Here is a 27,790-nt window from a genome sequence, read left to right on the forward strand (position 1 = left end):
ACCAACATCAGACTGCAGCAATGAGTCACTCCAGATGGAGAATATTACATTCCTAATTAAAGAGCACAGCCAGTACTTCCTGTTCTTAGTGCTTTTAAACAACCTCACTGGTCATAAAAATTATGCTAATGTGTCTGTTAGGGGGGCGGAGGAAGAAGCACTCCTGACAGCTACACTATGCACGTGGGTGAACAGCAGCTCCATCACTACACTTAAATGTGCTTTCCCAGCTACAGCAGTCCTCGTTTCTACAGAAATCCAAACCTCTGACACTACAGTGAACCTAAAAGTAACCAAGATTGTGAATTGCATTCTCCATTTCACTAACAATTAGTGTAGAGGAATCTGAGTATTATTTCATGAATTCAAAATTTGAATATATATTTATAAAATATTATTTATGGAGAACTGCTACCCTGCTCCTTGGTTATAGTTAAGAGAATCTTCTTACCTCTATAGCCGAGTGAAGTTGGGGCTCATTGATCCTATGTCCTTTTAGTTCATACTAGGAAAGGGGGTCACAACAAAGGGCTTGATAAGAACATAGGAATGGCCATACTGTGTCAGACCAATGGTCCATCTAGCCTAGTATGCGGTCTTCCAACAATGGCCAATGACAAGTGCTTCAGAAGGAACGAACAGAACAGAACAATTAAGTGATCTACCCCTTGTTGTCCAATCCTAGCTTCTGGCACTTGGACATTTAGGGAGACCCAAAGCATGGGGTTGTTCCCTGACCATCTTAGCTAATAGCCCTGGATGGAACTATCCTCCATGAATTTATCTTATTCTCTTTTGAACCCTGTTATACTTTGGGACTTCAAAACTTCCCATGGAAACAAGTTCCTTATGTACTTCCTTATGTTCATTTTAAACCTGCTGCCTACTCAATTCATTGGGCAATCCCTGGTTCTTGTGTTATGTGAAGGGGTAAATAACACTTCTCTACACATTTTCTGCATACCATTTGTGATTTTATAGACTGCTATCTTATACCCCACTTTAGTTGTCTCTATTTAAAAAAGACTTAGATTGTTCATCTTAAATCTCTCCTCTCTTGGAAGCTGTTCCATACCCCTGATCATTTGTTGCTCTTCTCCATACTTCTTCCAATTCTAATATGCCTATTTTCAGATGGGGTGACCAGAACTGCATGCAGTATTAAAAATGTTGGTGTAACATGGATTTTTATATATATACATATAGTGGCATTATGATATTTTTCTATTATGTACCCCTTTTCTACTAGTTCAGAACATTGTTAGCTTTTTGACTGCTGCTGCACATTGAGCAGATGTTTACAGAGAACTATCCATTATGATCTTACACTTAAAGTCAATGGCAAAAGTCCCATTGGCATCAATAGTGCAAGATTAGGTCTAAAGTGTTCAGACTCCCTAGAGTTTAGGGGAGCTATTATCGTGTTGCTCAATGACAATGATTTATTAAAACTGTTCTAGAGTAAGACAGGATGCCCTTTATTAGAGTGCAATTGAAACAAAAATGTATGGAAATTGCAGCAGAAGTATCTGAAGGAAGGATTACTAGTTCCATTCTGTTTGCCCATAGACTGTCTACAAGGAGCTCAGAAGCTCTGGACTACAACCTAAAATTTAGAACCAAATCCTTGTTGTCTGGAAAAATACCCCTTGTGGCAGAAGATTTTTTTTAACTAAATTTTAATCCAGATGTTCAGCCACAGCTTTCACCTTCTCCTGAAGAAGGTGCATACATGCACTACCTTTTAATATCATCCCCCATGGTTAACCAGGTACTCTTTGACTGTCATTGTTTTGAAAACTATATTTCTTTAAATCAACTTACAAGAGCTTCCCTAGCACTTCTCGCTAGCTCTCCTAGCCCCTTCTTACCTTCAGATTACTCGCTATATAGTATATCTACAGTCAAAAATGGCTCAGGAGGTGTAATAAGTAAGCATGGCCCTCCTGATAGTTTATTTCAAAAAACGCAGGTTTGTAAAACCTCTGTTGAAACTTCTCATCAACAAAAGATGCTGCACTTGTGAAGACAGTATAGCAGGTAGTTCTGAAGTTACTGAACTACAGGACCTTTTGACTTTGTAAATATATCTTCCCCCACTTTTCAACAGAAATTAACAACAGTTCTCTCCTATACGTTGTATTATTTTATTCAACCAAATATCTACCTTCCAGACTCAAATACAACTTGCTATTTACTATCATTTTCTATCTGAGACACTACAGCACAATCACTTCTGTTGATGCACCTATATTTATATTAAGTGGAAGGTCTGTGTCAAGTTGTCCCAAAAAAAGAGCAAATCAAGATGGATTTGTTCCACTTGTGTCCTTTTGAGGCGCTATTAGGCTTTCAAGTGCCTACTAGCTACCATTACTGCAATTTGAGCTAAAGCAGCCACAAACCTATAATAGCTTAGAAGTAGCAAGAAGGCATCTGTGTATACAGTTATTTGTAAATCAGGCCTTTTTTTTTTTATAGTCTTTGCCTTATACATAGAGGTCCAGATCCTACAAGCCCTCTGATGCCCTGATCCAGCAAAGCACACAAGCATGTGCTTGACTTTGAGCACATGAGTTGTTCCATTTACTTAAGTAGAATTACCCATGTGCTTAAAGTGAAGTGAAGCACATGCACATTTCAATGGGTTTGCCCCACTCAGGGGAAGCAAGATCTGCCAGACATACACTTCAGGATTTGTCAAACACTTCAAGCCCAAAAATTATCCTTTTCTTACCCACACATGCTTTTACTTAGCATAAAGACTGCTACTTTTTATTCTACATAAAGGATCTAGATTCTAAGCCAAGTTTTTAAAAAAACAGGATCCTAAAATAATCCCTATTTAGGCACATGTATAAGTGACCTGATTTTCAAAGTGCTGTTTGTGACAAATTGGCCACAATCTGTCTGTACCACTTCTGAACTGTGGTTTCAGAGTAGCAGCCGTGTTAGTCTGTATCCGCAAAAAGAAAAGGAGTACCTTAGAGACTAACAAATTTATTTGAGCATAAGCTTTTTTGAGCTGCACTGTAGTTCACAAAAGCTTATGCTCTATTTGAGAGAAAACATTAAAATAAAAACCTATACACATGCTAAAAAGTTTACCAGGGGTCATGCTGAATTCCAACCTAGGGCTCTGGTAGGTTTTAGTCCCTCAAAACCCACAACTTGGTTTTCCCCATAGTTACAAGTTCATCCATCTTAGATCCAGAACTAGAACAAAGGTTGGACAGATCAGCTATTGCTTTATACAGCTTGGACCTTTGTCTGCTGACTGCCTGTTACAAAAGGCGAGACTCCAAAAGGCTGGGGTTTTGAATAATTGGAGATGGGGAATTTGTATTTTCTTCCTAGGAATTCCCCAGGAAATCTATTTAACATTTATTGTCCCCATGTCCATAAATTGCCTAGCAATACAGTCTTTTGAACTCCAAGGCCTTACATCTGTCACATCTCCTGCCCCCTTCCCTAGAGAGACAAGGTGGATGAGGTAATATCTTGTATTTGGTGAAAGAGAAGTATTCGAGCCACACAGAGCTCTTCTTCAGGTCTGGGAACGGTACTCCCAGCATCACAGCAAAACAACCAGTTCCACCTTGCATTTTTCTGTGATGCTTGGAGTACCGTTCCCAGACCTGAAGAAGAGCTCTGTGTGGCTCAAAAGCTCATCTCTCTCACTTTCTTCTTAGCATATGCGCAATATGCCTCAGTTAGCACGTGACCGGGATTCATCACCAAATTTGGTCAGCGGGTAGGATTGGGCCGGGTACTGACAGGGAGCACAATGTGAACACTGATCCATTCCTAACAGAAATTAGTCCAATAAAAGATATTACCTCATCCACCTTATCTCTCTACCATTCTGGGACCAACACAGCTACACCTACACTACATACATCTTCCCCCTAGAGAGGTTACATACAATCACGCTTCACAATAGTACATAAAATAAAGTTTTTCAATGATGCAAAAACCTGCCATATCTATCTGACTTGAAGCATCTCAAATGGACCTCAATGGGAGCTGATGGGTGCTCTGAACTTTGGAAAATCAGACCACTCATTTATTGCCCCAGTTCAGGAAAACATTTATAACCATGCTTGACTTTAAATGGCCTGATTTTAAAATGAATGGGATTTAGACATCCAAGTACTTTTAACAATCCCACTAGGTGCCCACCAGTATCCTTAAATGCCTAAATAACTTTAGTCTGGCCATAGGAACCTAATGTTAAGCACCCATGTTTTTTAAAATAGCCCTAAAGTTAAGTGATGCTGCAGTACTCATTATGTTTTTTGACTGTTTTACTGTATGCTGTTTTCATATGCACTCATCAAATGTAAGTATGAATACATCATGCCTTAAATTCATAAAAGTAATGAGCATTTTTGAGAGAGACATTCAGAAAGACAGGCCCATTTCTGAATAGTTATTTCTGGAATGTCATTTTTGTCATGCAAATCTGAAAATAAGCCGACTTAAGGTCAGATTTGACTATAATTTTGTTCAGTATAAATAAGTCATGAAAAACAACCTGAGGCAATAGATGCTCATTTTCAGATTAATTTTTAGCATTCTCAATTAATCACAGTCTATAAAAATCCAGCTTTCATGTCAGAAAATAATTTGATTAAAAAAATCACTTATTAAAAAAAATTAGGAAGTTGCTCCTTTCCCCCTTTCTTTCTTCCTACGGTTCCATTTTCTTCTTGTTTTTAAATTATTTCACCTTTTCTGATCTCAATACCTTCTTATGTGTTTATGTGCCTTCCTTTTGATGATAAAAGTTCCAATAAGTTGTAATTAGAAAAACTATATCATGTGATTTGTGAGACTAGACAATACTCAACAGATTTCAAACATTAATTACTAAATGGTCACAGTGAACTTTCGGCAATGTATGTATTGAAAATCTACTACAAAAATTAGAGAAATTAACTCAAATATTGAATAAATCTGAAGAAACTGCAATCAGCCTACAGATAATCCACATGCAAAAGAGAAGGATAAACTCATTCAATTCATTACAAATTATTCATTCAACTCTGAATTTAATCAAACTCTTCAGCTAAAATGCATTTTAGAAGTTCTCAGCTGTCTTTCACACTTCACAGTCTAACAGGCAACAAGCAGTTATATAGTAAATTAACATTTGAAATAGATGGAGAGTGGGGAAATACAAGAATACATATGTGGATCAAGGCACTTCTGAATCCAAAACCAAAAGTATATCATACTGTAGATAATTTATGTGCAATATTAGCACGTTATTGGATTCTGTTTATTACTGTGGTTTGTATATTTGTACCAGCCCCTGTTATGACCGCAACTTTGCCAAGAATGCCTCAAGTGCTACTGGCTACAGGCCACACCACATCCCACCTCAGCAGGTCCCCGGCCTATGCTACAATTTCTGAGGCCCAGTATGAGCTGAAAGAATTCTCCCTCCGCTTGATGCATCTTTTGGGCTAGAATCTCATTTCAAAAGGCAGTGAGTAGTGCAAGATCATCTACAAAAGAAGATTCCAGGTTTGTCACTCTGAAACCTAGAATGTCTGTTGAGTCATTGTTAAGCGATGGAAACAGCTACAAGGAACAAGCATGGCCATGAGTTCTTTTTGTTTAGAATATCACCAGGTTCAATCATCACTGGGATCTGTGGTCTGTTATTGTCCAATTTTTAAGTGCTCAGCAATTTTGACTTTACAAATTACAACTGAGTGACAGCACAGGCTTCCAGCTACAGTAAGGCATGTATGCATGCCACGCAAGAGTACTAGACCACTGAGATTTTAGCGGTAACTCAACTAATTCCCACCTTACTCTCCAGCTAATTTGCATGCAGTTATTTTGTTGATTGTATGAGTAAGACTGCACAGATTATTTGTGCAACTGCCACAGTTCTTACAGTACAAGCTTTTACCCAGTAGTTTTATAAAGGACAGGGATAAAACTATATCTTATTTTTTCTCACTTTGTGTGTAATACAAGGTGGAAAAATAGCTATCCTGACTACCCTGAAAGCCATCCACCAACAACCATAAATATAAGTTCCTACAAAAAAAGCTAACATACCAAAATCTCCTTGGAACACTTGATTTTGCTGCTTGAAAGAGAATTCCCATTAGAATTATCTTGCTAGTTTGGCAGATGTGTTCTTTTACAGAATCTCTCAAGGACCAAAGGGAACCACATTGGGGGAAAGGAATGAAGTATATCAGTGACCTATGGAAACATTAATCTAAGGAAGTCAGAGGTAGTACACTGGAAGGAGCATGTGGACTAGTATCCTTCTTCTCAGGAGTAGCACATACTCCCCTGTAGAGCTCTATATCTGCTAGATGGCATGTAGGGCAATGGCCAGGCCCTGGCCTAAGCCTGCCTCTGTGGGGCAGTGTGTGCCTTCAGCAGCATTGGACAGTTGCACTCATGCTCCAGAGCCCAAGCACCCAAGTTATGGTTGCATCCTGCATGGGTGCATTAAAACAGGGAAAGAAACTCTGTATCCTCTTTCCACACAGAGCACCCTATGTTAGAGTTGCCACAATTTGGCCCAAATGGTCTTCAATCTAACCATGAAGACTTGAATACATAAAATTCTGTGTTCCATGAATCCACCGCCTCTGCTGTGCTCTGACATTCCCTGTATCTACTCAGAGGAGAAAAGCACAGTTAGAATTTTCAACTAAGTTACAAGGGAATGGGATGTATCCATGAAACAGAAAGGTGGAACAAGTGGTTAAGTAAATAGACCAGCACAGATCCTCCTGGAATTTCCGTAGTCAATTGGACTCCCGTGTGGAAAGCCTCGTGCTATGTATTTTACTTAACCTAATTCAACGCATTATCTCAAGATTGCATGCTGGAATTATCCATGTCTCTAACCTGTGTCAGCACTGATTGGTCCAATGAAACCAAAACTATAATGCAAAACTGAGAGCACTGAGCTTTGAAGAGAACAAAAGCAGCCATTAGTGTAGTTCTACCTTTTCAGAGTTCCCTAGTACTTGTTGAATTAAGAAGCATAGGGGGAAAAAAATCCTACTCTCGCTATTTAATTCTTCTCTGTATCCTAGAATAGATCACAAGAGACATTTTATGCCAACTTTCTGACAATCACTTGGCAACACCATTCATTTCTGAATAAACTACGAGATCATACTGTAGCTGTTAAGCTTTCCACATTATGCAGAGTGTTTAAATTTTAATGTGCAATTTTAAATGCACTCTGCCGCTTTGCTAAGGCTTTAGTTAGTTCAGCACTAGCAATTAAAAAAAAAATCTGTCAGAGCTGGCACCAAGCTGAGCTCCTTCTCCCCCCAATCTTAAGAGGCCTGTTGGAAACGCTTTTCAGAAATAAAGCATTGTGAAGAGTCAAATCAGGCCTGGGAAAGCAGGATGGGTGCCTCTGTGGTGATGTTACAGAACAAGAGCTATGTGTGAGGAGAAGGAAAGAAAGAGCAGCAGATAGGAAAGGATGGGGTGGGAGGAATGAGCAGCACCGGGCAGAGATGGAAGATGTGAAGAAAACTAAGGAGGGGGATTGGAAGAAAACACTTCTTGATTTTCTTTTAAAGATGTGTCCGTAGAGACTATGAACAGTAGCCAAACATCCAGCCACAACATTCAAGTTTTAGAAGAGATTCACAAGCTCAGCTTTATAACAAAAACAATTTATTTGTTTGACATTTATGTTAACTACATAACAGGGCATCCATCCCAGGCTCCAGACACCCCTGACAACCACACAGAAATACAATTAATATATAATAGATCTTAACAATGGGCCCACTGAGAGGACTACCCTATCAGCAACATGGATGTAACAAACACTACCAACCAAACCACCACCAGAGACGCCTACTTCACCCATCTCCATTCCCAATAGTCCAGGAAGAAAAGATTGGATTTGTAATGTGCCATGAAAAACTCAAGCTGCTCCAGATTCAGGGGGAAGTTCCAAAAGCTTAGATTCCTAATGGAGAATACCCTGTTAGATACCTTCTCTCTTTCACACAGACAGAACTTCATCTCAGGGGCCTCCACTGACTGCAAATATGACAACACCTCATGAAGAGAGAAATGGTCTCTGAGACATATATGTCTCAAGCTATTGAGGGCTTTATGGCCCGAAGCCATCATTTTAAAAAACAACAACAAAATGAAGAAAAACAGTGACCTCTTGGTGACTGATGAAGATCAAATATCCACACTGATATTATTAGCTCTGATTTCTACCTTTGATACCATTGGCCATGAGGTGGTGATGACTCATTTGGAAACCACTGTCGGCGAGGTTGGGGTTACTTTTGTGCACTTTGTTGGGTGTTCTTTTTTTAATGCTTTTCATCAAAGGATCCAAAACCACATCAAACATTAATGAATGAAGCTTCACAAGACTCACATGAGGCAGACAAGTTGTATTTCCATTTTACTAATGGGAAAACTGGGACATAAGTTTAAGTGGCTTGTCTAACTCACATAGCAAAACTCTGGAAGAGCCAGAAGCAGATCCCAGAATTCCTGGCTCCCATCCATGCACTTAAATCACTAGTATCCTTTCAACATGGCACTATCATCTTGTATAATAGTATTCATGAAAAAGAACTGTGGTTATAATTTTTACTACAAGTTTTTGAGGTTACGAATACATCGCTCTGAGCTGGGAAATTCACAGCCTTGGGTTCTTCAATTCAACATAAATTCTAATGATTCAACTCCATGAGAAGTGAAAAGATTCCAAGCATGATCAATAGTGCATATCAGTTCTATTTTTGTTTTAATAAGAAAATCCCAAGGGATCTTATATAGTCTGTTCTCTCCTGCTTTTTAGATGAATACACACAAAGAACAAATACACTCCTACTTTGATCTGAACTTCTCTGTAATTGGATGCCACTAATGGAACTAGTGAAAATTATAGAGTGGAGTGACATCTTAGGTAAATTCATCCTATGCTGACTCAAAACATGGGGCAAATAGGATGCACCACATTCAATACATTCTAAAATAGGATTTAAAAAAAAAAAAAAAAAAAACTTTGGCTAGCTGGAGTCCAGCACCTATCTCAAGAGGTGTCTTCCTACCTCCCCCCTTAAATTGAAGTGTCTCCATGATAAACTTCTTGTTCATATTTGGTTTTAACAAAGCCATAATTGGTAATATTTTAGATAAGTATTTCATAGTACAATACGAGGTGATACAGACTGATCTAAAGTGTAGAAATTAAGGCCTCCTCAGGGGGAAGGGGAAATCTTACTTTATGCTTCTACTTTTATTTCCCATAGAATACAATGACTTTATCAAAATACTTTGAGACATTTTCAAGTTAAAGGACCCAATTCTCATTTACAATAAGACCCCTTTAAACCATTCTGTCAGTGTAAAACAGATGTAATGTATATCCACTTTAGGACTCTTTTATATGATACCAGGGTTATTTATACCACCCTTAGAGTAAGTGTGAATTAGACCCATATCATAGAGTTTATATATAATAGTCTTGAGTTGGCCAGTTAAAATCATATTTGGAATGAGGATAAAATAAATAAGCTATCATACAGGGATCTGACAGGAATGCATCTTAAGTGACTTTGACATGTTCACTATTTAGTTTGCTCATGATGGAGGGAAAAGGGTATGATTTTTAAACTATCAGGTTATGAGTTATAAAAATGACTGACAATGATCTGTCTCTAAATAAGATCCTTTCTTTCAATGGGCATGGACCTCTAAAACTCATGAGGGATGTTAGTAATATGTTTGCTTTTCCCTCAGGTGAAATTCCAAAGGAGGAACTTTAATCCTGTTTGTGGGAAGGTGGAGTGGAATGAACAACACTTGTTAGAACAAGAGCATACAAAGGCATATAACTGACACTGGTGATAACAGAATGGAAAGGACAGAAGCTGGGAAATGTCTCTTGGAAGGAATGTAATGAAGGTACAGACAGACAGCACCATCCTTCATACCAGCATGCTGGCAGCTGCCCACAACCCAACGGTCTGTTTCAGAAGCCCGAAGCAACACAAAATGATCTAATTAGAACCAAGATGACAGCCTGGAAAGACTCACAACAAATTAAGAGAGAAGTACAACCATTTTTAAAATAGTATATAAAACCTATATTCAGCTGTATATGCAGACCCAGTGGAATGGTTTGGATATTCGCTATGGGAAAAGTTAATTCCCCCCACTCCTGTCCTCTGCAACCCATTGACTAGAACAACAGCAGCTGCCATTCTGTATCTCTGTTTTCTGCAGGATCTCTGCAGCCTCACCCTCTACCCCTCAAGCCTGCTCTCAAATCCCCCTTATGCACTGGCGTGTTTGAGGCCAGCACGTAGACTTCCTCTGCAGCGTACAGAAAGTGCAGAACCTTCTCCCCATGTCTGTGCTTTCACTGTTACTGCACGACCCAGTGCAAGATCACTGCATGGTTTGAATGCACCAGAAATCCCTTGTAAGGCCCTCTAAGGCCCTGGTGAATTTCACCCTCAGTTAGTTTACATCTTATGGAATCAAAAGCCTTCTCAGAATTATGGAAGTCTACATTGCTAACATAGGAAAGCAAAGGTTCCAGTGCTAAGAAAGCAGCATTAGTTCAGTCACAGTGCACATAGTGAGCTAGATTCTCTTCTCACTTTCTCTGGTCTATGTTTGAAGTAAGTCAAATGAAGCCAATGGAATTACACTAGAGTAAACCAGTTTAAATGAGAGGAGATCAAGCCCAGTGTATATAATCCTTTGTATTTATATAGCACCCCAGTTAACTATCTAACCTGGAAATTAAACACTGCATACATACAACATTGCTGAGTTCATATTGCTAAGCTGCTGCACCAGTAGTCATTAATGGCCCTTGCTAACAATACCTGGTTCCTATGTGTGGATAGTTTTGTTATAGTGATCCAAACCTATAAAATAAACTAGGGAAGAAGGAAGTAATAAGCAACCCAAATACAGGCAACCTCCTCAAATTACTTACCTGCCCTGTGATGCTGCGATCGCAAGAATTTATAACTAGAGCTGGGCAAAAGTTTTTGTGCACGTTTTTTCTTTCTCAGATAAAAATGCAGATTCAGCAACACCGAAACATTTGTAAGTTTGTATCTATTTCACCAAACTGTTCTAAAAAGATATCAAAGTCTTTCAATTTGTCATATTCAAAATGAAATGTTTTGAATTTTTTTATCTGAAGTGGTTTTGGTTGTGTCAAAGTTTCCTTAATTTTATTAACAACCAATAAATGGCTGTTTTAAACTTGTGAAAATCAAAACTGAATATTTCAATTTCATCAAAACAAATGGTTTGTTGTACCTGAAATGAATTATTTTGCTTTTTGGAATTACCAGTGAACTGAAACTCATTAACTGAGCTCTATGTATAATGCTGTTATAGAACTATATTAAAGTACTGTGATATCAGAAGTGTTATATTATATTATGATAACCCCAGTAATCTCAATCTTGCTTCCACTCATTTCAATGCAAGTTCTCATTGACTTCACTGAAAGCTGGACCAGGCCTAATGTTAGTTTGTTTATATAAGCCCACCTATTGACCCTGAACTTCTATGAAAGAGCTCTTAGAACTAAAATGCAATGAAAGAAACACTCTTGCATGAGGTAATTTAGTGACAATAAAGGCAGAAACAATTTTAAGTAAAAAAGAAACATGTCAATAATGAAATGGGCCTGAAGAAAAGAAACAGATAAAGTACTTAAAGTAAAATAGGGTTAAAAAATTTCCAGAAGTGAACAAAATAGACCTATGATGAAGAAATAGGTAATTACTGGCAGTGACTCAGATGCTAATGATAGAGACTGGTAGACATCTAAGGGGGGAAGCTCTCTCTTAACGCATCAAGTTAGCAGTAAAATCTGTTCCCTAGTGATTCTTTTCTACGTTGGGGAAAAAAAAAAAAGAAGAGCAAGAGAGTTGCCTGTGAATTTTAGATTAAAATAAGACCTTCTTAAAAGGAGCAAAGTGGAGCTTGGGCAGGATGTATAAACAGGGTCAAACTCAAAACAAGGTTTTTTTGTTTTTTAAAAGGCGTACTCGGAAGGTCACAAAGAGATAAAAGTCAAAATGTTACTGGTTTCAGATTTCAGATGCATTTATTTGGATGGGGTTCTTTATTGTTTTGGTAGACTTGGGTGTGGAGGGAAAAATATATGTTCTAAAGTTCGTTGAATCATACTGTGTTTTCCAAAGTGTCTGTCTGATTAAAACATTTTTTTTAAAAAAAAGCAAAAACAGAATTGAAAAGTCTACCTAGGTAGCCAGATGTTTAGGATCAGGATAAAATAAAATTGTTTCTGCCTTGACTTGTTTGTTCATATTTGCTATCAAGAACATAACCCTGTATGAAATGACTCCAGATAGTTCTGCCTGACAATCAGAAAGCTGAAACAGTCACTCTCCCACAAAATGTGTACCCAATGTCTTTTAGCTGATCACATAATGGGAGATCTTACCAGTGCTTGCAGATGGCTGAGATAAATTAGTTCAACTTCTAGGTATCACAGGTTGATCTGAATTGAACAATTTACACCTGTTTGCTTTCAAAAGCCAATACTTTGCCTTTTGGTTTTTTACAAGGAGTAGGGGCCCAGTGCAACTGATTTACTTTCATCCATGTCTTCTGAGAAAAGTTGTTCCCTGAGGAACTGAGTCAAGATTGTCAATTTCTCTATGCAGAAGTTATGGCACATTCATTCCCCATGTCATAATGTGGTGCTGTTTTTCCCTCTTATGATTCTAGAGTCTCTTAGCAGCAGCATTGACCCTAAGATCTGGAGAGCAGCTCTAATATCAGAAGCTGTCAGAATCAGCTGGCTGTAAATTATCACTGTAGATCATTAATATGAACACCAAAGCTGCAAAAGAAGTGCAATCTGCTTGACTCTTTTCTCTAGAGAGCAAGTGCGCCACTTTTGCAAAGCTCCTAACTGAATAATAATCATGGTATATTATAAGAAATGGATAAAAAAGCAGAAGGATCTTATAAACAATATTCAATCTTTGCTGAACCTTGCATCACCTTAGCCATGGAGGCCCAACCTTTTAGAAGGATTTGGGTGGCGTTCAGCTGAGTACAGCAATGCCTCACCCACTACCTAGTGGAATTTTCAGTCCTAAATTAGGCAGCTCCATGACCCCTCAGCTCCCTATGGAATTCATGGGGAGAATTAATCACCTAAGAAATATTTTCAGAAACTGGCCTGCTGAGTGAGGAGCCACCTAAGCAAACCAGGAGTGAGGTGCCAAGGAGAGGAGCTTAGATGTTTAAGCATCTGATCTGGCAAACCTGTTTGATGAGCAAGGGATAGAAAATTGCTATGCCTAATGCAAGAGCACCCCATGAATGGAAAGCTTCCAAGGGATTTTCATTGATGCCAATTTATAGAGCTCAAGGATAACATCATAATTACAGTCTTTGGAGTGCAATGAGATTTAGTTAAATATTGTAACAATTGTAATACAGGGATGGATTTTTGACATACCATTTTCTTTTTTCATTATACACTTTGTTGGAAGAATGAGTGCCAGAATTTCTTGCATCTGATAAAACACTTCATATAGGTGATTAATATATAGTGGTGCATTACCATTTTTTATTTGATCAGTTAACCAGTCAGAGTTCTACCTGGTTACAGCTTTTCTTCTCTATACGGTGATTGCGAAGTGCCTCGCCAATCATATTTCAGAAGTTATGGACATACTATTATGGTACTATATATCAATGTTCCCTCTAATTTTTGGCAGGCTGTGTGTGCAAAAAATTTCTTCTGTGCAAATTGTTGTGCCTCTGTGCACATTTTTGTGCACGCGGTGTTTTGCCGTGTGCGCGGGGTTTAGGATCTGTGCACGCACGCACGCACACGCACACAGCTTAGAAGGGGAACAGTGCTATATATGCTTTAACAGACTAGAGAAAAGATTTAGAATTTGGTCTTCTCATTTTCAAAAGACTGAAAAGAAAAAGAATTCAGCTAACAAGTCTTAGAACCCATATTCTTTCTTCAGATTCATGGGCACATCCCAACTTGCAAAGATCCAAACACAGACTGAAGATCCAAGATGAAGGACAAAAGAAAACAAATGACTGAAGATTATTTTTAAGAATAAAACATGTAATAAAATCATACTTTCATGATTTTGCATTATAATGTAAATACTTTATAAAAGCAGAAAATATTTCAGTCAGATGTAAATTTGATTCTAAAATGGACATTTGAAAAGGGCTGACCCCATGAATATTTTTACTTAGTTTAAACTAAGATTTTTATGCAATACTCTCATCAACAACACATGTGAAAGCTGTATGTTGCTGTACTGAATAGGATTCACATCTTGGCAATCAGAAGCTCTCTGAATGGTTCAACTCAAGCCACAAAAGTACTACCAAGAAGTCTAAGTTCAATACTTAGTTCTGGCAAAGATTTCCTGCAGGACCTTGAGCAAATCACCTAATATCTCCATACTTCTATTTCCCATCTGTAAAACTGCACCAAGCGATTTCTGCCTGAAGGTCATAATGTCTGTCTGAAAGACATGCTCAATCTTAGTAAGAGCCTGAACTGCATCCCACCATGTTTAATGATGAAATTGTACTTACCCCAAACTGATTTATGCTTTCTACTAACTGTATAGCAAGAAGATTTTTCAAGGTCAGCTGGTAAGACACATAGTGGGAAGCCTACCCCCATGTGATTGGAGGGGTATCATGTGATCAAGAGTTTTAGCTTACCTGAAAAATCTATTTCAGTGAGGTTATTTCCATCTCTTTCCTTGAGAAATTGAGGCTCCACTTTAGCTGAGATCTAGGATGCAACTGGAAAAAAAATCCAGAAAAAATAGTTTTTTTAATTATAGGCAACAGTTCTAAAAACACCTAGATCTATCCATTTCTGTGGCTGCTTTGCCTCCAGTCCCTTACCTGCCTCCTTCCTCTTCCTAACACATTCTTCAAATTAAAAAATAATTAGGGGACTGGGCTTATGAGACTGGTAATGGAAGCCTCCATCACCATCTAATAGTTCCTTGATGGCTGAGAGCATGTGAAATATGATTTGGTGGTCTCAGTCCAGTCCCTGGGTGTTAATTGTAATGCCTGTCCCATTAATAGGTCTTGTAAGCCACCACCATAATGGACACTAATTGGCAATAAAGGCCAATTTACATGCAGATTGAGTGGTCCTCATGTTATGCAATTGTTTCTTCCAAGTCAGGAATGAGTCCAGTTGCAGGCATCATGGAGAAACTTACAATGCAGTTTCCTCCTGCTGTACCTGTTAAGTGGTTATATAGAGGACTGTAGTCTACAGAGCAGTAAATCCAGCAAGTTCGCAAGCTTTCAATTAATTTTTGAAACAATTAAACTAAGTTATTTTCAAATTGTATGCTTTAAAAAGAATTCAATGCTGGCCTGAGACCTGCAAACCAAGGTTTAGCTCAAAACACATTTTATTGTTGAGCTGTTATAAACCCTTGATATTAAGGATTTATAATGCAAATGCTGACACAACCTTAACTCTGGCCATCTGAGTGCACCACTATAATTAGATGACAATTTAATTATTTCAGCTGCAGCGGAACTGAACAAGTAGTGCAAGAAAACAAAAACTGCAGCATTTATATAAGCTATGGGTGAGACAAACTAGTAGCAAACCAAGTATAGATGCATGCACGTATAAAACCTGACAGAAATTGTGTTAGAAGAAAAAAATTCTATTCAAGTATCACTGACTCAAGAAGAACTTAATAAATAAATATATGGCACCCAGCTTTGCTTTTGGTGTGGAATAGAATTTAAAAAAGTCATAATGCAGTTAGCTAGTCCTTTTATTCTTCTTCATATGAGAAAGATTTGAGGCCATTCCGAGCAACACAGGATGTGTTAAACTGGAGACCAGTGACTGACTCATCAATAGATAAAAATAGATTTAAACTGAGAAACAACAGCTAAGAAAAATGGGTTTGGTAGTGGGTAGCAGATGAAAGAAAAATCAAGCCACATGAGAAAAGTTAAAGAAAGTTGTGAGAGGATATGTTTCAGAATATGCCTCTCCCTTCAATTTATTCTACACCCAATGTTAAATAGAATATTATATATAATGCTACTAATTATGTATAATATTGTTCATCAGCACTTGAACTGAAGGGAAGATATTTATTATGAAATAATTAGAAGCCCAAACCGCATATTGTTTCCTGGACCATATCGATGCAATAATATATATGCAAAACTACCACTGGCCACCCTGATGGGGATGAAGTTAAAGCTACCTTAAAAACCATCAATGGGACTATAGGCATGAGCACGACATGACAGATTAAACTGCTGATGAACAATAAATTGAAAGGGTAAAAACTTATTTTGCTGTAAGTGGTAGTTTATCACCCATTAGGTTATGATCACTTCAAGGCTAACAGATACATAATTGGAGAGGAAAACGAGTACTTGTGGCACCTTAGAGACTTGGAGAGAGCAGTCAGTCAGCATGAACTCACGAGTAGCAGAATGAACAGCTAGCCAGAAGGCATAATGAGCTCTCAAGTGTTTCTCTTTGAACTTCTCTGACACAAGGCATGTCTACAGGCAACGTAAGTCCATGCTTGAACCCAGCCTCAAACCTAACACCCCTTACGTCTACACTGCAATTGCACTAATCCTGGTCTCCGAACCAGAATCCCAGGACCTTGCAAAGCAGAGGGTCCAAGCTCAAGTCAAGCTGGAACCCAGGGTCTGAGCCCTATGGTTTTCCACTGTAGGCACAGTTCTGCTTGACTCAGGTCCCAGAAGTCAGCCAAGTACCCCACAATTCCCTAGGACAACTTAGTCCTCTCTCTTTCAACAATCGGCAATCCACTCTACTGAAAATGGAGGCTGCCCTCCCCCCCCCCCCCCCCGTTTGGTGAACAGCAGCAGCTTGGGTCAGCATTAACCCATTCTCTTCCGATCACCAATCTGGAAGCATGCTATCAGAGAGCCTCACATGGGTTTGCCACGTAGAGCAAACTGATCAAGCCTTTTTGCTAAGTGAGCTACTTCATAGTCATGGAAGCACAGCCAGATTTTGGTGAATCTCTGGTGTGAGGCAAGTAAAACTGTGGACTTCAGCAAAAGCACCAGGAATAACAACACGTACCAGCAAATAGCTAAAAGGCTGGCCATTCTGCAAATTTTCCAAACAGGTGATCAGTACAGGGAGCATATTAAGTACTTAGCTGAAGGGCGAGTACTGGAAGATCAGGGACAAGAACTGCACCTCAAGCAACTTGCCAATGAAATGCCCATTATATGACAATTTTGACCAGGTTCTGGGCACCGCACCCAGGATGGAGCCAACCATGCTTTATGACAACCTGATCAGCAGCGATGGTTCCCTGCTGGGCCCTGAATGCACCATGGGGACTGATGGGAGCCAGCAGCAGGCTCCCAGTAAGGAGCAGAAAGTGATTCTTAATGAAACCAGGCTTAGAGGAGGCTGTGGATCAGGATCAACAGCAAATACTTGGTCCCTATTTGGAAGAGCTGTTTGATTTCCCTTCCCGCCCCCACAAGGAACAGCCCGCTGATGAGCCTGCAGAAACTCCAGTGGAGACAGAAGTTGCCCTGGAGCCCAGTAAGTGTATGGCTCAAATTTAGAGTTTATTATTACAGTAATGGGAGGGATTTCTGCTGTAAGAAAAAATGCAAAAATGATAAACCCTGGCTACCAGCATTTGGCCACTAACGGCGGATTGTATCACAGCCTAGTATCCCCCATAATGAGGAGTTAAAAATGGTGACTTAGAATTCAAAACATTCATAAACAACTGTAAAGGTTATTTTAACAGTTAAATCACAGGTGTTTGGTAAGGTCATTCTGGTTTTCCTTTTCAGTTACAAGAAATTTGACACTTTGTAATCACTCTTCCTGTGTTTATGGAGCCACTTCTACTTCCAAATCCAATGCAGTTAGGATCATGCAGTCTGCAGGTCACAAAATCATTTCTCCAGAGTATGAATGTGGTGTCCGTTTTCTCCCAGAACTGTGCCAGGTGGAGTAAAGCTGCAGAGTTAAGCCATGTGTGAGCTAACACTGCATCATGTTAATTCTCTCATGGCTGCTGATTGCTGCAAAGTTCTCTGGAAGCAGGAACTCCAGATAGTTAGTCTCATTGTGGGAAAGGGTGAATTAGAACCAGGCTCCTGCTGCATCACCACCACCACAGCATGACCACCCTGCAATCTGCCATCAGCCCAGCAGCAGCTTGGACATCTCCATGTTGGGGTGGCCCAAGCATTCAGGGCTCATGAGCAGCTGGACAGGGCAACTACACTCCATGCAGGCTTCCTTCTTCAACGGAAACCTCTACCCACCTCCCCTGCTGTCAATTGAGGGGAAAAGGGGCAAAGAGTGGGGACATGCAGTGGTAGAAAGATTGTGCTGGGTATTAACTATTCTTTGCATGTGGTTTTATAATGGCACCTGGCCTTCCCAACTCTGAGTGTTTTTGTCTTTTTAAGACGTTTACAAATAAAGCAGATTATGTTTTCAAGAAAATTTATTTCTATCACTGCATCACATTCTATAATAATGATTTGAGTTAATAAAGCTAAAAACATGTTCTTGAGCAATTAAGTATTAGTAAGCAAACAGTATTCCTCTGTTTAGCTAGGTACAGCAATTAACATTTCAATAAATGCCATCTATACACCTACTCTGCCCTCTTCTCCCCCACAACCAAATCATTATTCATCATGTCATTCAGACTTACATTGCATAGCAATCAAGCCCACACCCCTACCAAGCACTGCCCCCCCCCCCCCCAAAATGAGCCACTTTTCGCCACAAGCACATTCGTACAGGTACTATTCCCCCTCTTCCTTTGGTCTATGCAAGTCCAAAATGGGAGCGCTCAAAGCATCCCCGACTTTTGCTGCGTGACTTCTGTACACCCCGTACTTTCTGGCTGAGGGAACATAGGTCCCATTCAGGGGGAAATGACTCACCTCTGGTTTCACAAAGGTTGTGATTAGCACAGCAAGTCCCATTAACAGGGGCAGGACTGATGACACAGGAATCCAAATGGATTTGTAGACACCTCCAATGTGATTTTAATCTTCCAAAAGCACATTCAGTAGCCATTCTACAGCTGCTAAGAGTACAATTAAACCTTTTTTTTATTTTGGTTAGGGCCTCTGAAATCAGGGAAGGGTTGCATAAGCCAAGGCAAAAGTAGGTTATTCAGGGTCCCCCAGAACAACAGTGGGGACAGTAACACCATTTATGTCAATATAATCTGGTGGCAATAGTGCCCCAACCTGTCCATGAATATAGGCTCCAGAGAGGCAAAAAAATTCTGGGATTGTGAACTTTTCCTGTACAGCCCACACTGACATTCATAAAAATGCCTCTGTGGTCCACGAGTGCCTGCATAAAAATGGAGTAGTAACCTTTGTGGCTTATGTACTCGTGTGCTCCTCAATAGCCCTGGAACAATTAGGAAACCCCATTCTCTCAAAGCCAGTAATGTGCTGACTTGTTATCATATTGGCTAATTTCACAGTTAACTGATTTAACAGCATGTTCTGGAGATCAACAAATCTGGGCTCCTTTTGACTAAAATGAGGAGTAAATTCCAGAGTCAAGGATGTTTCATCCATGCTTCAACATGCTACAGGTTAGTTTCTGTAATGATTGTAAAAACAACGAGCAGTCCTTGTGGCACCTTAGAGATTAAGGTGCCACAAGAACTCCTTGTTGTTTTTGCTGATACAGACTAACACGGCTACCAGTCTGAAACCTGTGATAATTGTGTTGTTCTTTACAGAAATCTGGACTCAAATCATTTAGGGCCCTAAAGATCAAAACTAAGACCTCCAACTTTATCCACCAGGTAACTGGAAACCAGTGTGTATTACAGAGCTTGAGTGGTCTCCTTGATTTAAACACAGTTTAACAATTAACATCTGCATTTACAAAGGTGAAATTTTCTAGTCATCTTTTGATACATCCTCATGTTGAACACATTTTTGTAATTCATTTTTGAGCTGACAAAAAATTAGTTGTAGTATGAGTCACATCATAGACAACATTGCAATCTTATTGCCAAGTGCAAATTAAAAACAAAGTTATGGGTTACTGCTACAATTTGGATATTCAGAAATTACTGAGGATCCAACATGATCAATAAATTGCAAAGCTGAGTAACAAACAGTGGGTATGCTCCTTCAGTTGAAGAATATTTGTGGTTGCTTCTCTAAATCTCAGTGTTAACCAGAATGAGTCCCATCCAGCCAGATCTCATCCAGGCTCCAACCTCAGCTAAAAACCTACTAAAGTATTGAATGTACTTCCTGGGTCAGATATCATAGAAATAAAGAGATTTATAATTGTTGGGCATTGTGCTAAAGAAAGTATAGACATGAGTGGACTCGAAGAGCTAACTGAGCTTTTCAATATTTTTGAGAGCTAGAGACTTGCCTTCCTCTGAAGCAATGAACAGGGAACACTATTGCCTAGAATTAGGTGATTATTTTTCCATTAAATCCTTTTCCTCTGATTGCTGAGGTTGGATTCCAGAAGGCTCTATTCCTATTGGACTTCTTCATCTACTCTCTTAATAACGTTATGCATTCTTCTACTAAGGGTCCTGAAGACAACTGCTACTTCAAATTAGCATTGACATTTTATATCTGCTTCTGTGTTTTTCTTGGGTATTCAGTCTGTATGACATTTCACTGCCTAGGGTAAAAACACACGCACATATATATATATATATATATATAATTGATCTTTCTACTGTTGCACTAAAACCATAATATGTCTGTTTTCTACTACCAGTTTCAAAGTGAGATTGCAATAAGACACTATTTTCCAGCTAAGCATATTTAAATATTGCATGAACCTGACTCCTTTCCAATGCACATTTTATTAAAACCAGCTGTGAGGTAATTATTGAACATGCTAAAAATGGCTTTTGAGAGCAGAATGATGAGTTTTGTCCATTTTGAATTCACAGGCTGAGCTTTGACTACATTTCATATTCCAGGAATTCACTTGCCTCTCACAGCAGATCAGCTTTATACACCAAAGTCTCTTAATGACTTCAGAAACATCATTTCTGAGAACTGCAGGAAATCTAGGTCAAGGTCTGATTGTAACAGAATTTACTTTCATGAGGCGTATGCTCTTTATGAAATAATAAATAATATGAATACAAGCCTCAGTGAAGTCAGACTGTGGAATAAAAGCTAAGTAATGTAATTATATTTGAAAATAAAATAATACAAATAGGAAAACTAATTTATATACATAAATTGTCTGATGTTCTGAAAGTAAAACATCTGTTGGGATTTTAGCCTAGTCATATACTCAAATGGATTTCCTCCATTCCTGGTGGATTGACCACCTGTTATATTTTACAAGAAATTTTAATTCATCTTCCTACATCATATAAAGTTCTAGGAAGCAATTTCATCATCAGCTCCAAAACATTCAATTTTATGTACATCAATATAAAGCATTTTCTCCGGGGATAATTTTGACTTCTTTATGATTACTCATTTGCAAAAAAAAATTTTTGAATATTCTAACAACAAGGTTATATTCGAGTCCACATTTGCATACTAATGGACATCAGTATTTCAGTTTTTACTGTTAGCTTACTGGTTGTATACAGCCTACCTCTTCAATGTCAAATATGTGTTTATTAGAAATTAATATTACTATTTTATGCATTCACAGCCTGAGAATGGTAATATATGGATAAACATCATTCCTAAAAGAAGCATGTTTGTGAATACTGTATTAAATTAGTGCTCAAGGGGAACAATGTAAGAAGAGAAAAATACTGCAGCTGAATTCACTTTGCAATTGTGCTGATACTAAATACTCAAAGATCTAATTATATGTATTCTTCTAGCCAGCAGAATCTGTGACCCGGCAATAAGGGTACACAGAGAAGGCCTGTGATCTGGAATAAACTTGAGATACTCTGACAGAGTTCTGTTCAGTTCTATCTATTGTCTTATGCTTTGCCTATCACCATAATATCTTAGCCCCTTCAAATATTTAGATAATCTTTCTACTATATAATGACAGGTTTCAGAGTAGCAGCCGTGTTAGTCTGTATTCACAAAAAGAAAAGGAGTACTTGTGGCACCTTAGAGACTAACTGTGATGCATTCCAATGAAGTGAGCTGTAGCTCACGAAAGCTCATGCTCAAATAAATTTGTTAGTCTCTAAGGTGCCACAAGTACTCCTTTTCTTTCTACTATATAGTGGCCTTTCGCCACAGTAGTAATGCATCTGATCCCAAGGAGAGGCTTGCGCCAGCATTCCCAGGGAGAAACCATATTGGATAACTTTATGTTGATGGGGGTATTCTTCTGTGTTCCCAACCAATATAAAATTTGGAGCTAGAGATTACATACCAAAGCTAGAAGAACAAATGTGTGATCCAGATTTAAACAAGAAGGATGAACCTCTAAATTCAAAGCTATTATCTCATCCCATTCTTCCCAGGCCCCCCAAGGAGCAGGCTTGTTGGGGACAAAGGGGTCATATCTAGAGCATCCTGTGTTCCAGGCACCCCTGGCCTCAGTAAAGGCACCCCAAAGAATCGGGGAGCATAAAGCATCTTAGAGATACCTTTGTCCCCTTCTTCAATGGCACCAAGCAGAGCTCTGATTTTGGATATCTTTAAAACTTCAGTCTGCAGCTCTGAACAACTGGTTATCCATGAGTATAAATGTCAGCTATTGAATGAGATCTGATGGGGACAGTAATCAGAAAGGTCATTTTTGACTTCTCTGAATTCCTGAGAGAAGGACTTATTTTTCCCTGCAAATGCAAATTACAATTCTGCAAAAATATCAGAGAGGATTCAGCCCAATTGTGCAGCTCACTCTCTCTCTCACTCACCCTCTCCTCCACCCCATGAAGTCAGTATGAGTTTTGAGTGAAGAGTATGGGGTCAGGTCTGATATTAGTGAATACAGAAATGGTTTCTCAATATTTAAAAACTAAAGAGACATATAACAACACAAACTGAACAAAAAATAAACAATGGACAAAAAAAATTTTTAGGCTGCCACGTAGAGAGGAGGAGTGGATAGTTAGGTTTGCTTTTGAGAATCTCAGTTGAGGCACCTGATGAAAGTCATGGTGGCAGTGATAAGTAGTACAGGAAAGACCCTTTTGTGGTCACATTAATCTTGTGCTGTATATTTTTTTGTATTAAAAAACTAATAACTTTCTCAGCAGAAAAAATGCAGGTCTTTAAAAATGTAGCAGAATGAAGAAGGAAGTGGGTTTTTTTCCATACACAAATATTTTCTCCATTGTTTACTCAGATATGTATCATCCTTCTTTGGAACATTCTAAATGCATTACTGGGAAACTTTTTAAGTTCACAGTCATTTTCTGTCCTTCAACCCCCACCAGAAAGATAAGTAAAAAAGAAGAGAAAAGTGCCAATAAAATAATTTTCTGCTATAAATTTGTTAGAAAAAAGGCCATCATCATAATAATTTGGATTGAAAATTGTATCCATTTCTAATGGTTAAATGATAAGAACACTCAGGCAAAAAGGAGGCTCTATGGCCTGAGGAACCTATCTATTTTTAATCTGCCAATCACCGTGCTCTTGAGGCACCAGTGGGAACAAGCAAATTGACTTGAACACTGATAGACTGTGAGCCAGGAGGAAAGCCACTTTAGCTCTCTGTCTCAATACTCTTATTAGTAAAGTTAAGCTAGTAATATTTACCTAACTTTTAGGGAATCTGTGGGAATTAATTAGGTCATGTTTGTACAGTGCTTTGTACATTACTCCTGGGGGGAATTCTGCGCCACTGCATGTGCACAGAATTCATGGCCCCTGGAGATTTTTTTGCTTCCCCGCAGAAAAATGACTTTCTGACAGGGAAACTGCAAGAGCAGTCACGCACCACTCCCTAGCAGTGCAGGTACATCATTTAAGGCACCCAGAGCAGCTGGTGAAGAGGTAAATCACTGCAGGGCTGGGGACACCGCAGCCAGTGGCTCGGGACACCGCAGCCAGTGGCTCTTACCCTGAGCTGGAATCAGCTGCTAGTTCCAGCTGGTCTGGAGCCAAGAGAGGATGGGACTTCTTCTTCCCCTGCAAGGAGTGGCTGGGGCTGTCAGATCCACCCCCAGAAACCTCCCCCAGCTGCAGGAAGCTCAGCATCCTTCCCTGCTTCCTGCCCACATCGCTCCTCAGCTGCAGGGGGAGGAGACGCCGTGTGGGAAGCTGCTCCGCATCTGCCCAACCCTTGTGCATCTGGACCTCCCATACCCAGACAGCCCTTCCAAGCCTCACCCTGTACACCCAGAACCCCGCAACGCTCCATACCCAAACCCCACACCATTGGACCTCATTCCCTGCATCTGAAGCCCCTGCAACCAGACCCCCTATTTCCAGACCCCCACTCCTGCACCCAGACCACCCCCTGCTGAGCCTCAACCCCCCCTCCCCCCCGCATAACCCTGGGGCCCCACATCCAGACCTCCACATTACTGACCCCCAACTAGATGCACCTAGACCTCCACCCCACCAAGCTCCACTCCTTCCCCAGCACCCAGGCCCCTCTGCTGAGCCCCAACCACCGTCACCTAGAACCCCCTGCAGGAACCCTCCCAATGAGCCTCTGTGCATCCAGATCCCACCACACCTAGACCCCACGGTGAGCTGCCTGCACCCAGATTGTCCCACACAGAATCCTCTCACCCCACAACTGGATCCCCCACACACTGAGCCCCTCCACACTTGGATCTTGCCTGATTTAGCCTGCCTGCCCCACACCTGGTGCACCAGGTGCAGAGGGGCAGAGCCTCAGGGTGGTTCTGGTGCAGGCCCAGGCCTTGTGCTGTGGCAGGGTTGGGTGAAGCCTCACCACTGAGTCCGTGTCCCAGGGGTCGGGGGGACTGTAGGATGATCTCCCACCTTTGTGCAGCCAGTGGCCTCTGCTCCCCAATGCAATGCTGGAGCCTCTGCATTTATTTATTGACAAATAAAATGTGTAGAATTTTAAAATATCGTGCACAGAATTTTTAATTTTTTGGAGCAGAATGCCCTCAGGAGTAGTACATGTAAAGTTCCATATAAATATAAAGTACTATAAATTATCATCATGTTTAGAAATGACTTTATAATGATTGGTTTCAAAGTAGCAGCCGTGTTAGTCTGTATTCGCAAAAAGAAAAGGAGGACTTGTGGCACCTTAGAGACTAACCAATTTATTTGAGCATAAGCTTTTGTGCGCTACAGCTCACTTCATCGGATGCATTCCAATGAAGTGAGCTGTAGCTCACGAAAGCTCATGCTCAGATAAATTGGTTAGTCTCTAAGGTGCCACAAGTCCTCCTTTTCTTTTTATAATGATTGTCAGCCATATGTATAGTTCTTTTTCCTTTCCTTGGATTGTTTTGAGGATGTAATGTTTCTTGATTTGTCATAGACTTTCAGGATAAAATGGATAGCAATCTGACATGACTACCAGCTGGTTTGGATGCTACAGAAAATAAATTAAACTGCAAAAACACAAACAATTTATAAGTAAATAAATATGTTCCTTAAATAATAAAAGGGCTTTTCCTGCCCTCACATTCATTTTTAATTAGACAGCACCGTCTCTTGCCACAACTAATTGCTGAGTTTCTCAAACGAGACGAGGTGGCAAGTATTGATTTAACTGTCAGTTGAGTTCATCTGCAACCAAGAAACGTGCCATTTTTGTTAGAAGCCATCACAAAATGGCAAAGTTATAACATGCAGTACTGAGACTAAACACATTTCATGAACCGTGGCAAGTAGCAACCACATGCCTAGACTTTCACGTCTTATTAAGATCTGTTTTGGGGGAAGCATATCATAAGCCTTTTCTTATTTTTGGCCCATAGCCAGCCCAAAAGGATTGTTGAAGGCAGTGAGCAAAACAAAACCAAGTTTCCATATTTTTGGACACCCTACATGAGAAAATAGAATATGAAGTGTCCTTTGCAAACCAGAAGCTCACAGTTTGGCAAAGAGAATTTAATAGAGCTGTGGCTGGTTTTTATTAAACTTTTCTTTTTTTCTCTTGCTCCTTTTAAACAAAAATGGCTTTGTGGCTGGTTTTGTCTTTTCCTTTTTTTGACAAGGGACAATTTGACTGATTAAACTAGGCTGCCGCACATATAATATGCAGCCAGTTACTATGGCAACAGTTTTAAGTTGACACACAGCTTAGCTTGTTTTAAAGAGTGTACCCTGTTATGTCAATTTGGAACACCAGCATTTTTCCCCAAAAAAGAAAAATTAAAATTAGTTCAAGAACAAAAAACTAAGCTGGATCCAGTATGTTATTGAATCACAGAAATTAGAGCTGGGAAAGCCTATTAGGCCATCTATTCCATCACCTTGCCAGTGCAGGTTTAGTCCCTGCCCAATATCACAATTCCATTATTGTTTTATTTCTTAAATGCAATAAAGTCCATCAGTATCAGTACGATGTAATGGATGTACATAGTAAGTCAGGTAGCTCAAAGTTATGGTTCCCTCAACAACTGTAACTCAGCCCCTTGCATATTTAAAGGATTTTGTATTACTGTCCCTTGCCAAAATATGTACAATATGATACAGGTACATTTGTCTGGAAATCAGAAGTTTTTTAATTTCTTGATGTGCATCTCATCTATAGTTTACTATTAATGTAGTTCACTACATTCAACAAATAAAACTTGATTGAGACAGATATCAGAACCCAAGTTCACGATGAAACAAGAATGAAAACTGATTTTGATTCCACTCAAAAGGCAAAAGATAAATTTGCTTTCTAACAGTTGAAGTTTCAATATTTAATCCAGGTTTTCTAGATCTATGAAGAAAAACATTACTGAATAAGCAATTTGGGAGGGGGGAACAAAACTTATGGTGCTAGAGGAATCAATTCACGTTAATCCTTAAATCGAAGAATTATTACCACACAGATGAAAATTCTAACTAGTTTTATGTTGAGCAATGGAGAACCATCAGCTTTGATCTCTGAAATACACCAGATTGGAAAGGAAATGTAGATGCATATTTTTGAATCCTAAAATTTATATTTTAGTCTTCTCCATGTTAATATTCACAAAATCACTTACACATGGTCTCAGGAGGGATGAACAAGCCAGCAAGGATGAAATAAAAATTGATGCTAATCTCTCTGTTGCAGATAAAGTGAACCAAACCCCAAACTCTGAGCTTTGAAAAAGTTCATATAACATTTGTTCCACAGTGAAGCTGGGGCAGCAGTAGTTAATAAAGACTTTGGATCTATCCACTTCTGAGATTTCCCCTAGCCCTATTCTCCAGCCATCCTCTCCACTCATGGATTCCTAACTTTGAGGAGGGCCGTCTGCAGGGCCTGGGGGAAGGGATACTCAGTGCTGAGGACATGGTTGACTATTTCAGTGCAGGGTGGGAGACATCTGTAAGTAAAGGGTTCATGGGGAATAAGGAACACTAACAGTCAGTTCTCCCATGATTTCCAGAATTTCAGATAAGCATCTTGACTGAATCTTCAAGCCTTCTAAGGCATTCCTATTATTAAACTATCTAGATATTTCTAGGTTTGATCCTTTTCCTATAAACTTTGCTAACATCTGTAAATATGAATCCTAGGCTCACAGTAAGTCATTCTTTTATTTGTGAAATGAAAAGTGTGCCCCCCCTACTGCTCCCTTTAGTCCTGAGTTCAGTGTTGTCTACCTCTACAACCCAGCTTCTTCTATCATTATAACCT

At 39.5% G+C, this 27,790-nt stretch overlaps 1 long non-coding RNA gene across 1 annotated transcript in view; it reads right to left on the bottom strand.

Moving 5' to 3' along the window:
• Window positions 1-27,790, bottom strand: part of LOC140909977 (uncharacterized) — a 175,369-nt gene that overhangs the window by 67,193 nt on the left and 80,386 nt on the right. The window contains exon 2 of the long non-coding RNA XR_012158396.1: window positions 14,758-14,841. This is a non-coding gene — a long non-coding RNA (uncharacterized lncRNA). The remainder of the gene's footprint in view (window positions 1-14,757; window positions 14,842-27,790) is intronic.

The sequence above is a fragment of the Lepidochelys kempii genome, chromosome 4 (genome assembly GCF_965140265.1).
Source record: "Lepidochelys kempii isolate rLepKem1 chromosome 4, rLepKem1.hap2, whole genome shotgun sequence".
Classification (NCBI taxonomy): Eukaryota; Metazoa; Chordata; order Testudines; family Cheloniidae; genus Lepidochelys; species Lepidochelys kempii.